At 30.1% G+C, this 13710-nt stretch overlaps 1 protein-coding gene across 12 annotated transcripts in view; it reads right to left on the bottom strand.

The window, feature by feature from the left end:
- Rhogap19d (Rho GTPase activating protein at 19D) overlaps nt 1–13710 on the bottom strand; it is a 120866-nt gene that overhangs the window by 68152 nt on the left and 39004 nt on the right. The gene's annotated exons all lie outside the window — the stretch shown is intronic.

Genomic DNA, 13710 nt, shown 5'->3' on the forward strand with positions numbered 1-13710 from the left:
GGCATTCAGAGCATCACGACGACGACGACATCAACAACGGCGACGTAAACTGGAAGACCACGAGAATAGGACTATAACAACAAAACATGTCTTTGTCTATCAGCCGAACGCTATTGCTCCTTTCTCTTTGATGTTTACACACAAATGTGTCTTCTTCGTAAGTACTCGACACTATTATTATATAGTGGATAAAGCGAATGAAAGAGTAGATAAAAAAGACAATAATTCACGGTATCGATCTACAATCAAAAATCGATAAATCTGGCAATGAGAAAAAGCTATCACCAATATCGAGAGTGAATTAGATCGACGGATAAGATAATTGCCTGAAATTTAACCCTTATTGATACGATAGAGAAAATGAAATAAAATAGGTGAAAGTAGAAAATCAATAGCAACCATTTATTGCAGAAACAAAACAATAATGTGAGAGTACTTTATTTCAATAGTTAACTTTATTATTATATTATGTGTCCTAAATGTTTTCTCTATCATTCTCTGAAATGTTTACTCAATATAAATTTATATGTGATTGAGAAGAGATGTGATCTCTCGGATTTAAAGCGACTCTAAGCGATGATATTTGGATTTAAAACCAACAATTAAACACTTAACTAAAAAGTCATCTCATCAACGTGATGCAATTAGATTTAAGATAATCACGTCAAATAGTTTTGTTAACTCTTTCGACTTTGAGTCTACAGATTTAAGAGAGTTATTGCAATGTAAAGATTTAACAGATCTCGCAATACCAAATATTTTTTCAGTTGGATACATGTCAGTAAATGTAAGTAAATGTAATACCTACATCACAGATCACAGATCACATAAAACAGCCACCAGCCAAAGGTCGAGATTGTTCGGAGATGAAAAAAACGATAAATCTAAAAGGTAGGGCAGCAGCAGCAGCCTTAATTTATTTTATTTAACTTTACTTGTTATGTTACTTCTGCTTCATTTCTATTTTCGTGAGTACATATATATATATATATATATATATATATATATATATATATATATATATATATATATATATATATATATATATATATTTATATGTAGAGTGGAGAAGAGTAAAAGAAAGAGAGCTCGAGGGGAATAAAAACGGAACTTAAAATTAATCTTACTACAGACTATATAAGACATCACATCAATACATATCTGAGATATATGTAGATGCGTTTATAATATAACACGCACGTGTATCACAAATAAACCATAATTGTACGCACGCAATCGCATCCTGGGACGAATCGACCTCGATTCTTATTCCATTCTCCTTTCATGAGTTATTGATGTTTTAAGAAAAATTCAAATATATAAATAAAATAATAATAACACTCTACTCTTGTTGTTATCATTATTTTGTTATTATTCATCCCTTTTTGAGATTATTTTACCGGCAACCGATCGTAAAGCTTTCATAAAGGTATAGTTCAAATATTACTTTTTAAAAGGACAATTATAATACACTTAAATATTTATCTCCAGCACAATTGGAGTTTAAGTAGACATAATTATAATGTATAAGTATCTTTAAATCTTGAGCTTTATATATTTTTTACGTCCACTGCTTATGGGTGTATTAAAATTTTTTTCCCGATAATTTCCGGTAGGATTTAAATTACACGCTGGTATTTTTTATTATTCGGCACAATATCGGCTTATTTTCATTACGGACAAATTTTTAGATTACTCCTCATCTTGCATCAAAGTGTAATAAACTTAAAGAAATTTTTTTTTTTTTGTTTTTCTTACGTTAAAATTAAGTATCCCTCCAATTAAATTATCAAGAAGGTATATTACAGTCTGAAACACACCCTTTAGCGTCCCTTTTACCCTGAACTAAATACATTTCACCTAACCCTCTGTTTGCTCAGCCACCCCCTTGAACACTCGACATGTCAATAGTTCACATATGTGTACAGAAATACACAGGCATACGCTCTTTATATTAACTAAAACTAAAACGGGATAAAACAGCACTTGAATCCATTCTCTACTTAACATTCTATACTATACAACCCCAGTAAATCATCTTCGTAATTTTTATCCGTCGATTGAGCCGACAATTAACAGTAATGAAATAATAACTATGAAAAAAAAATGTAATAAAAACAAAAACTAAAATAGTTAAATTAAAATAAAAGGCGAAACAACTATCGTTAATTTATTCGTCTCAAATAACCGGTTGTAAATTATTTATTTTTCTCTTGATTTCGATCGTCATCGTCATCATAATCACAATAATTATTATTATTCTCATTGAGAATCTCCCGGCGCTCGTAACTCGTTCGTCGCGACGAAAATTTTACAGACCGGTTAATATCCGTCGTTAATTTTGTCTCAGGATAGAAACCTTCACTTAACTCAGCTTGCAGAAGGACGATGACGACGACGACGACGACGATGATGATGATGATGATGATGATGAAGATGATGGAGGAAAGAAGAAGTGCAAGTGAGAAGGAAAATTAGTATCGTGTAGGCAAGGAGGAGTTTAAAGATAGAGAAGAAGGGAACCAGTTAAATCCCCTTCCTGTAAGAATACGGTAGCGATAAATAAAAGATTAATCGAAGGCTCAGTAGCTTCTACCCCAGAGGCTTTTCTCGAGGTAATACCGCCGCCCATTTTACCACTAAAATTCTGGCTGTATAATACTTTTACTCTGCAATCTAGACTACGGATGCCGACTAGACGCTTCTAAACTTCGGTTGGAGCCTTTAGTTTGGTTCCCGGTGGAAATAGCTCTAGGCTTAAACCCATAGACCCTAGAACGCGAACGAAACCCAAAGGGCAAGGATAAGGACGAGAGACGAGGAATAGAAGACCACAAAGAGAGCCAACCCTCCATACCCGAATCGAGGAAACAAGAGGGTAGAGACGCGACAGTGTTGTAAAACGAAAAGAAATAAAAATTCCCGCTTCGCTTGGCTGTGAAATATAAATAAAAAAAATATTTAAAAAAAAAAAAGAAGTTAGTATATTGCTTCAGGTGACACGGTGAAACCATCCACCCGTTTATTTCAAAGGTTTTCGTCAACCGTCAATATGCTTTTGTGTTGTTGTCCTCGATAGAAGCCTCTGTACGTTAATATTTATGAGAACACTGTTTTCACTTTATTTTTAATCATTTGCTTTTTTATTGTTTTCATCTAGTTTTTTTGTTCAACACTGATGCAATCGATGTTTTTTCCTTTGTTTTGAGCAATAGTATAATGAGTAATTTATTTTAACTATAATTAGAATTGTCGAAAGATAATTGAATGGAGTCCTAAATTTTTGTGGGAAATTTTTTGATTTCGAAAGTCCAGACAAAGATTTTTTTTAAAATTAACCATTTAAAAATAATTTTGATTAATTCGTCAGACAAAGAAATTTTTTTCCTGTGTATGATTCACAGATGATTATTTTCAATGGGGAATTTAATTTTTGTGTCAAGAATTTTTAATTTGTAATTTATTGGCTGTTTTGATTGGAGAGTCACTCAAAAATGTAAATTATTGAATAAAAATAATAATTGAAATAGAATGGATAAATCTCGGTGAATTAATGCTAATTGACGATCACTGATGGTAAGCTCATTATAATATTATCGTTTTATCTGTATATTAATTCGCGGCATATACTATATAATAAATATATGTATAAATACTGACAGGACGGAGGTATTAATGTGTGTGTAGATGGGTCTACAACATTTATTCGCATGTCAACTTGCCATCGTCTGGATGAACTTTGTAATTGGATTCACTCGACCCCGAGGCTAAATTAATTTATACGCTTTTACCAAAGTTACTTACAATCAACATCGTTACCGCCAAAATTATATTTACCACTAAAATATCTATTAATCCAGCATTTCGGATTAATTTGGTCAAGTAGACTCTGATCGGCCGAGGGAGATGTACCGTTTAATTTACAGTTGCAGATATATATATATATATATATATATATATATATATATATATATATATATATATATATATATATATATATAATATTGTATTCTATTCACAGATTCGGTAGAATCTGGCGCCAAGGTCCGTTCAAAAATCCCGTTGTAAACGGAGCGCCAGACTACCGACTGTGTTTACTGTAAGCATCACGTTTTTTAGAGGTTGCAAATTTATTTTTAATTCTACGGTCCTTTTTTTCCTTAAATTAGTATTATAACGATAGTTCATACCTTATTTTCTTGATATTAATTGATTATATGCAATTATAACAATTAATCTGCTTAATATTATTAAATTTAATCAGCACAAACTATAGCAACGCAAAAATTTCGATCCTGACTTTTTTTCGATCGGCAAAGTGATCTGCCACAGACTAAATAATTCGAGAATGCATAGTAATCCTCCGATAGATGGGAAACTACAGTTAAAAAAAGATATTTCGCAGCTTGGATCTACACTCGCCAGGGTGCACTGGTTCTTTCTACATAAACTGTAGATTCAACGGGATAGCTCACTAAAGTTAGCACCCCAGAGTTTTTTTTTTTAATTAATTTTTGATTTTTTTTCATCACGTCGTTAGCTCGTCGTTTGTTCTTTATTGTTTAATATCAACATTTGTTAGTTCTCCATTTATTCATTTTAAAGAAAATTTATTAATAATGTACTTTTAAGTCAGCCCCCCTATCGCATTTTTTAATATATTGGTAGCAATTTGGGTCATTAAACCTCTATTTTTGATTGTTCATATATATTCAACATTTGTTTCTACTTCACATTGTTTATTTGTTGTTTTGTTGTTTAATTAACATTTGTAATTAGCTGAATGTATGTATTCTAAATATTCGCACTGCGCATGCGTCAACTTTACGTATATAGACTTTTAGCGCGGTTTTTTGAAAATTATAGTGACAAGCACATCTTATGTGTAAAAAATTAAAAAATCTACAAGTGTAATCTTTTAGGAATCAATTTTCAATTAATTTAAATAATTATAAAAAAATTGTTAGACGTCAGCCAATATCAATGTCATTAAGTAAATAAATAAATAACTAATAAATATTCATTTCATTCTAAATTTTTTAAAAATATCGAAAGAATTGTTAATCAATGCATGTACATTTTTTTTTTTATTTTCATCAATTCTATTTTCATGAATACTACGAACTATTAAAAAAAAAAAAAAAAAAAAATCCATAACAATTAACAAAAATTTCAATACTTTATTAAAATAAAACTTATTATAAAATTATTAAAAACTACACGTTGCCCTTTTGTCCTGTGACCTCTATAATTGAAATTACAAGAAAAATACACTTACTCTAATCACTGTGCTGGTCAATATAATTTTCAAAAGTCCGCGCTGAAAGTCTAAATGTAAAGTTGACGCATGCGCAGTGCAAATATTTAGAATACAAATATTCAGCTTATTAAAAATGTTAATTAAACAAGAAATAAACAATTTGAAGTTGGAACAAAGGTTTTTGTACATGAACAATCATAATCAGAGGTTATTCCCATTGGATAGTGTACCATTCTATGATTTTGTGGTCGTTGCCGATAGGTTGCATTGTTATCCAATCAAGTGGATTTCAAATAATTGTAATCTTTAGGTGAAAAGTCTTACAATTATGCGCATGGTGTATTGTGTCATTTACTTACAACAATGTCATAATAACAATAACACTAATAATAAAAATTATGAGACTGAAATTAATTATATCGGTAATACCAAATTGAGGTTAAAAATATCATTATCATTATTATTACGGAATGAATTATTGTTATTATTAAATTAATGTGTATTAGAGTATTAAATCCAAATCAACAACTTTTTTAATTCAAAAAAATGTTAAAATTTTTACTGTATATAAATAAAAATGTAAAATCCCTATTAATAAGATAGTTAATCGCTTTTAACCGCGGAGTTTACGCGGATCAGTCACGTTAAGTTTTTTAATGCTAGTAGCTACTATGAGAGAAACAGAATTTCAATTTTTTATTAGGATTTGATTATCAAAATTAACGAATAAACAACCTATCATATTAGAATAGCTTTGCCTGCATTAATTTATTCATTTATGAATTTTCAATTTTGCGCGGGAAAAATTTAATTTTGAAATTAAGAATGTTAAAATACTTTATAAATACAAAATTTCTAGAACAAACTATCAAACAACTTCATATGTGGATGGTTTTCAAACCTATTCTTTCTATTGAATTTCATTTATTAACTAGACTAAATACACAACAGGCTAAAGATTGTTTGAGTTTTACTTTCTTCCTTCAGGCCAGCAGTTCAAGATTTAGGCAATTCTCATTGGATAGTGTACACATTCTACAACTTTGTAGTCGTTGCCTGTAGGTGGCATTGTTATTCAATCGAGCGGATTTCAAATAATTGTAATTTTTAGGCCATAGGTATTACAATTATGCGTATGATGCATTGTCCCCTTTATTAACAATAATGTCATTGTAACAATAACAATAATAATCATTATAAAAATGAAATTTATTATATCGGTAATGATAAATTGATGTTAAAAGTATCATTATTATTGTTTATCTCATTACCAAAATAATTATTGTTATTGTTAAATTAATGTGTAGTAGAGCATTAAATCTAGATTAACAACTTTTTTAATTCAAAAAAATGTTAAACTTTAACTATATATACATAAAAAATTTTAAATCCCCATTGATAAGCTAGTTAATTGATTGAAACCGAAGAGTTTACACGGGTCAGTCACGTCAAGTTTTTTAATGCTACTAGCTACTATGAGAGAAACAGAATTTTAATTTTTTTGTGAGAATTTGATTTTCAAAATTAACGAACAAATAACCTTTTATATGATAATAGCTTTACCTGCATTAATTAATTTATTTATATATTTATAATTTTGCGCGGGAAAAGTTCAATTTTAAAATTAAGAATGTATTAAGAGGCGAGCAAAAAATTACACTTAACAAAAAGATATGAAATCCGAACAAAAACAGTTTCACTGTTAAAAATTGCGCAAAGTCCACGTTCATAAAACTCATCTCAATAACATCTGCACTTTGCAAAAAAAATAAGACTCGTTACAATAATTTTCATTCTATACAAAAAAAAGTTAAATACAAAAAAATACCAAGAAACCGTCATAATGTTGAAAAAATTGAAAAAAATTTGTTGAAAATTTAAAAATTAAGAAAAAATTTTTTTATCGTACTTGGCGCGCATCATTGAGTACCCCAAATTTTTTCAGGATACATGAACATCCTTTTAATGTTTCAATATTTATAAGTAAGTCAACCTATAAAATGCATAAATGTAATTGATGAAATATTATTTTATGATACGTTTAACAAAAGTTAGGTAAAATCAACATGGCATACGTATTTTATTTGAAATTTTTAAATTATCCGCACATCGTTTATGATTTCAATAAAACGCCTTCTCCTGTTCGGTTATGCAATTTGCTTACAAGTGAATACGCCTACATACGTTGACTCTGTCGTGGAATCACTGCGAAAATTGAGTTGATTAAAAAATAAAACGTATGGCCGACTAAATTGATAAAATGCGGTGTGATTGCCAATCAAAATGTGTTAATTACAATTAAACGAAGCATGATCAAGTTTCTTCATGAAAGCTTAATGACGGAACTGAAAAAATTGAATTAAAAATTTTGTGTTATTTCAGATATCTTCACCAGACTACCATATTGACAGTTATTTTCACTAAAAATCTGAAAAAAATTTTCGAAACGGATTTTTTCACTGAAACTGATATTAATTCAGTAAGCAGTGTTTTTAATTCGTTGAGTATACTTCAATGATGTGAATCTATAAACATAACAATGTATGAAATCATATATTATATAATTATACATATTTACATTACATAAATTCAAGCGAAATCGTTTTTTCTCGGGTTGAAATTCGTCCGAAAAAATTTGAGGTACTCAATGACGCGCGCCAAGTACGATAAAAAATTTTTTTCTTAATTTTTAAATTTTCAACAAATTTTTTTCAATTTTTTCAACATTATGACGGTTTCTTGGTATTTTTTTGTATTTAACTTTTTTTTGTATAAAATGAAAATTATTGTAACGAGTCTTATTTTTTTTGCAAAGTGCAGATGTTATTGAGATGAGTTTTATGAACGTGGACTTGGCGCAATTTTTAACAGTGAAACTGTTTTTGTTCGGATTTATTTACTCTTGCCAATTGATCAACCTGACACCAGTGTGTACATAAAAGCAGCCGAGCAGACAAAACCAAAGGGGATGGATCTCGATTGCGGATTAGTTGATCTTCATTGTGAGGGTGCTCGACAGACTCACCAGACTAATAAGGTCATTCAACTTTCTACTATAGATAAATATAAACCCGTGTGCTATTTATACTTTTTCTGCTATGTTGTACTGATAAACCCGCTGTATTTTTCTATTTTAATCATTCTTACGTTTTATTGATTTTTAATTTAAATTTATGAATTTAAATTACTCTAAATTATCTCGGCTTTCAATTCAAAACTTTTTTAATTCAATGAAAAAGTTTAAATAGAATTTTAAAAAGTTTTATTCGAAATAAAGTTTGATTTTTTAGAAAATTTTATTTAATGGTAATTAATTTCAAATTTAAATCAAAATTATTACGTTACTTTGAGTAGAATTAAAATTTTTTAATCGACCATCAAATTTCAATTAGGATTAGTGAATTATGCTTCGAGCGGTGAGAGCAGCCAACCGTGCTGTGATAATTAATATCCAATTTTTCGAGCAAAAGAAAAATTGAAAAATCAATTTATTCTTCAGACTGCGGCTTAAATGTACAATGGAAATTTTTTAGATGAATAGAAGTAATTAATTCGTTTCTAAAAAATGTAAAAAAAGGCCATTTGGCAGTCGAAATTGAAGTAGATTTCTCGAATTAAGAAAATTAATTTTTTATAAAATAAAATTGACATTAATAATAATTAACTTAATTCTTTGAATAAAAAAAAATATAATAATAATTTTAAAGACACTTGAAATTAATTTTGTTCAAAAATAAAATTTTATCAAACAATTTTGAAGATTAGGAGATTTTATTTATCAATGTCCAAATTTCAGGTGACTGCTTAGGAACGACAGTTTTTAAGTTAATCAGAATGTTAGAACCGGATGAAAGTTTAATAGAAGAAAAAAATATTTAGAATTAATTTGTGAAATATTTACTAACGATTTACCCGGATAGATTACACGAAAGACTGATCAATTAGCTGATTCAAAAAATGGCTAAATTTTTTAAAAGTTGCGCCATGAAGACGGCTGCAATAGATTTTTATGAAATCTACAAAAAAAGGAAAATTTTTTTAAAAAAAGAAATAAAATGAAATATTAAAAAGTCAGGCTAACTATTTAATAAAGGAGCTGTTGAATAAGAGGAATTCAAAGGATGTAGAAGTCAGAGCAGGATAATATCGATGAGAGTGTGGAGTCACGTGCTTTGTCTGAGACGAGTCAGTCCAGAGTATAGTAGTTTTGTGATTGTGTAGTCTAGAGTATTCCCATTACATGGACATAAAATAGTAAGAGCCGAACGAAAGTGCATGGTACGGAACAGTAAATTAGTGTGGATGTACTGTGCGTGTGTATAAGCTCGCTTAATATCCCAGGATACATTATATTTGTCTTTGTACGTTACACTCCCACACGTAAAATCTCCAAGCGTAAAATTTCGACGCACAATTTATCCCAGCGCCGACATTACACAGATATAACTCCCTACACAAGAGCGTACTATGCAACCCTATAAAGCAGCGCCAACCCCTCTGTGTTATCCGCTGTTGTTCCTCTCTTTCGTTCGAGGGGTGAATCAGTAGTCCAACTTGGAGGTAATCCCGCGGTTATGACTCACCCGGAGGGGCTGAGGGAGAACTGTCCCCTTTGTCATGCGCGCTCTCTTTCTCTCCATGCTATATATCCTGTGTTGTGTCGTATAGCTGGTACTTGTACAGCTCACCACCGCTGTTACCACTATTGCATAAGAGCAGCGGAGAAAGCTAAAGATATCCGGAAGCAGAGGCGAGCCTTCAGCATTTAGGGGAGCTCACGAGAGATATTGAGGCGGGAAAAAATAATAAAAAGAAATAGAATAGAAAAAAACTTGGATTGTACATTGGATACCGAAGAGAAGGGGATAAAATTGGTGGCAGGTATTATATAGTCGGGTCGCAGGTTGCAGGACCGCACCCTCTTTCTACACCAGTCTTCAGTTTATAGTACACACTATAGACCGTAAAATATACGATAATGTTTGTACCTTCTCAGATCCAATTACATTAGTATTACGAAACGCACTCTAGGTTATTGTATTGTTGTTATTACTTTTGTTATTATAGAACTTTTTTTTTTTTTTTTTTTTTTTTATAATAATTATTACTATTTGTTACGGCATTATCATTACGCTTTATTAAAGGGTTCACACCGACTTTTATGGTTAGATGGAGGAGTAAAGATTTTTTTTTTTTTTTTTTTTTTTTTAAATAAAAACGACGAATAAAAAACTGTAGCAATAAAAGCTACTGTTAAACTAAAAAAAACCTTTTAGGATGTTTTTATCTTGGACTTTTTGCTAGTTAAAGAGTTCACAGAAAAAAATTTAATTTTTACAGTGCCAAACAAAAAATTAAAAAAATTTTTTAAATTGATATTAAAAATTATTTTTTTAAAAATGTTTAAAATTTGTTGTCAATATTACCACCCAGAAAGTATGGACCTTATAATATATATAATTTCAATATCAGAGCGGGTATTAAAAATATGGTGAGAACAACAATTAAATATACATGGACCTTCGTGCTGCAGGTGTCATTCAAATATGAAAAATTCACAGCTGCCTGAAAACTGAGTACATTGCAAGTAAACCGAGCCTGTACTCTGATATTACCTTTAAAAATGTACACATGAAATAAAAATAAAAATACAAAATAAAATGTTTTACCCAAGAACAACTTAACACCCGAAACTAAAAGCTCATGAATAATAAATAAATAAATAAATAAAAATAAAAATGTAAGGTGTTATGCGTGATGATTTAAATTTTGTAAGTGTAATATAAGCGAAGAAATGAAATAAAAATAAAAGATAACTTGGAGCATTGTCAGACAGAAGCCCAAACGAACGAACGGGATGTAAATGTAGGATGTTGGGTGACAAATAATGAAGACAAAATAGCTATGAATACGTAAGATTTAATGGAACGTTTGTGTTCACGCTACTAAACGTACCGTCGCGGTTCTTTTCTTAAAGTTTACGAGTTAGTGTGAATCATGCCATGCGTTTGTCTTGATGACTTGTCACGGGCTCTGTTGTTTAATAATTTACGCTTTAACTTGGTAAATTTCTTATGAATTCAAACGATTGTTTTTAAACACCTTTAGCCACTTAGATTCTTGTACGTAAGTCGTCTAATTTTTTTTTTATTGTTGTTATTGTTAAATTGCGAATTATTTATTACAGCCTGGGCCTAGTAATTAAATTTTCGGAGTTGAAAAGCTAAATTAAGCTTTTTTAGTCTGGAATAATTTTTTCTTTTAATTCTCGAGTTAAAAAATGATCAATAAAAAAATTTAGTCCATATTACTCGGTAAAAATTTTGCGTCAATGCGTCAAAAAATTTTTTGTTCAAAATTTAACACTTTTTTGTGTAAATTTAAAGCAATAAACGTTAAATTTACACATAAAAGTGTTAAATATTTAAAACAAAATTTTTTTAATGTGTAAATTAAAATTCCTCATTAAAAAAATAAATCCTCAGAAAAAATAAAATGCATTTAAATTAACACAAAGTACAAGTCTGCTCGAAATAATTATAAAAGTTTAAACGAGTAAAAAATCTAATTACAAACTTTTGTAAAATTCACTCCAGAAAACTCATGACACCAGATTACGACGTTAGAAAATTTAAATAGAGTTTAAAAATAATTTATTCCCACGTTTTTAAATTGTTGACGCTGTAGCATACATAAATAAAAAGCAGTGATACAATTCAAGTCCAATACAACGTGTCATCTTGCTCGCGAATGTGCTCTACTGCATTTATAACCGAGCTACAATTGTATACATACAGATGGAGTGTTATGTATATTATAGACGCGTCGAATGGTTGTTGAACGCGAGCTGTCGTAGCTCGGCTCTCGGTTAACTTCTGGCCACCGTTTGTAGTTTGTATTGCCCGCGTTCGTTCTACACGCCACTCATTCTTCAATTGAATTGAATGTACACACATCACACGTAACACGCACATGTGGAGCCCGGCTTTAGTTTGGCTTCTCACTTGCCAGTTAAAGTTAATCCCCCTTGACAGACTTTCATCTCGCTCCAGAATAAGAAAATTGTTAAATACTTTTTAAAATTTATTTTTGGGGACTTGGTACTATTTTTAAAACATTTTTTTAAATTGATATTAACAAAAAATAAAAAGGAGTTAAAAAAAAAAAAATATAAACATTTATTTCATTTAAATATTTTAAAATTCAACAGAAGCGATTGTTGCTATCGTAATTTCTTTTTTATCATAACGGCATTGAAATAAAGTGAGATAATTACCGCTTTGTACAGCCGATTAAAATATTAATATTGCTACTTGTTATCTATTTTTACTCGACACGTTACATAACTATTTATCGCAAAAAAATATGTTCTTTAATAATAAAAATGTTAAGAGATATTTTACATTAAACTACATTATTAAGGGGGATAGCCACTGTAAAATTTCGGAAAAAAAATTTTTTTTTTTTTTTCATTAAACTGAAGTTTATATATTCAAAATTATGTATTTCAAATTTTATAGAAAAATTCCGAATAGTTTTCGAGTTATAGTCATTTTTATAAGAGCGCGTCGATTGACCGTTTTACGCGCGGCGCTTCGACGAAAACGTCGCCTGCTCGCTCCGTCTTTGATTCGTACGGGTTGGCGATTGTTTTCCCTCACGATTGTCAACCGTTACAATTATTTGACTTTTAACGTATATTTTTTCTTATTGTTGAGATACTGTACCTCATAGTTTAGTTGTTTTGTATGAATACACACTCGTTCTTTAATTTATTGAGTTTCTTAGTGTACTCGTTATTGTTTACTTACTTATTTTTTTTAAATCTTCTGATCTTTTTTTTTGTTTATTTAACAAAAAAATTTGTTAAATAATGGATCGTAAACAAAGTAAAGTTATTAAAAACGAAAGAAAACTGCCAAACGACAGGAAAAAATTTAATCGACCGCTCAACAGATATGAAACTGAAAAAATACTGGCTCTCAACGACGTGATAGTGCTTCCAAGAGGAAATTATCACAAAAATCTGATTGTACAATTGATTCGAGTATTAGCTACAAAATTATAAATTTTTTTCGATATTTAATTTACTAAGTGGCTGTGTATCGTGTAAAAAGTGTGGTGGTGATGTAAACTTTACTGAGACAAGTATTCGAGGATTAGGTTTTAAACTAGTTGTGAATTGCAAAAATGTGATCCAGTTTTGATAAATTCATGTCCACTCATCAAGAATGCGTATGAAATTAATCGCCGTTTCATCTTTGCAATGCGGATAATTGGTATTGGGTTATCTGGACCTGAAAGATTTTGTGCTTTCATGGATTTACCACGACCAATGTTCCATAGCTTTTACGATCGTCTGGTCACACAAATCAGAAATGCAGCTAGAAACTGTTGTGATTTAGTGTTGAAAAAAGCTGCTAAAGAAGAAATCCAAGAAACCTGCAAGC

The sequence above is a fragment of the Cotesia typhae genome, unplaced genomic scaffold, assembly GCF_013202065.1.
Source record: "Cotesia typhae breed Kobodo isofemale line unplaced genomic scaffold, CoteBio_Ctyphae contig_48, whole genome shotgun sequence".
NCBI lineage: Eukaryota > Metazoa > Arthropoda > Insecta > Hymenoptera > Braconidae > Cotesia > Cotesia typhae.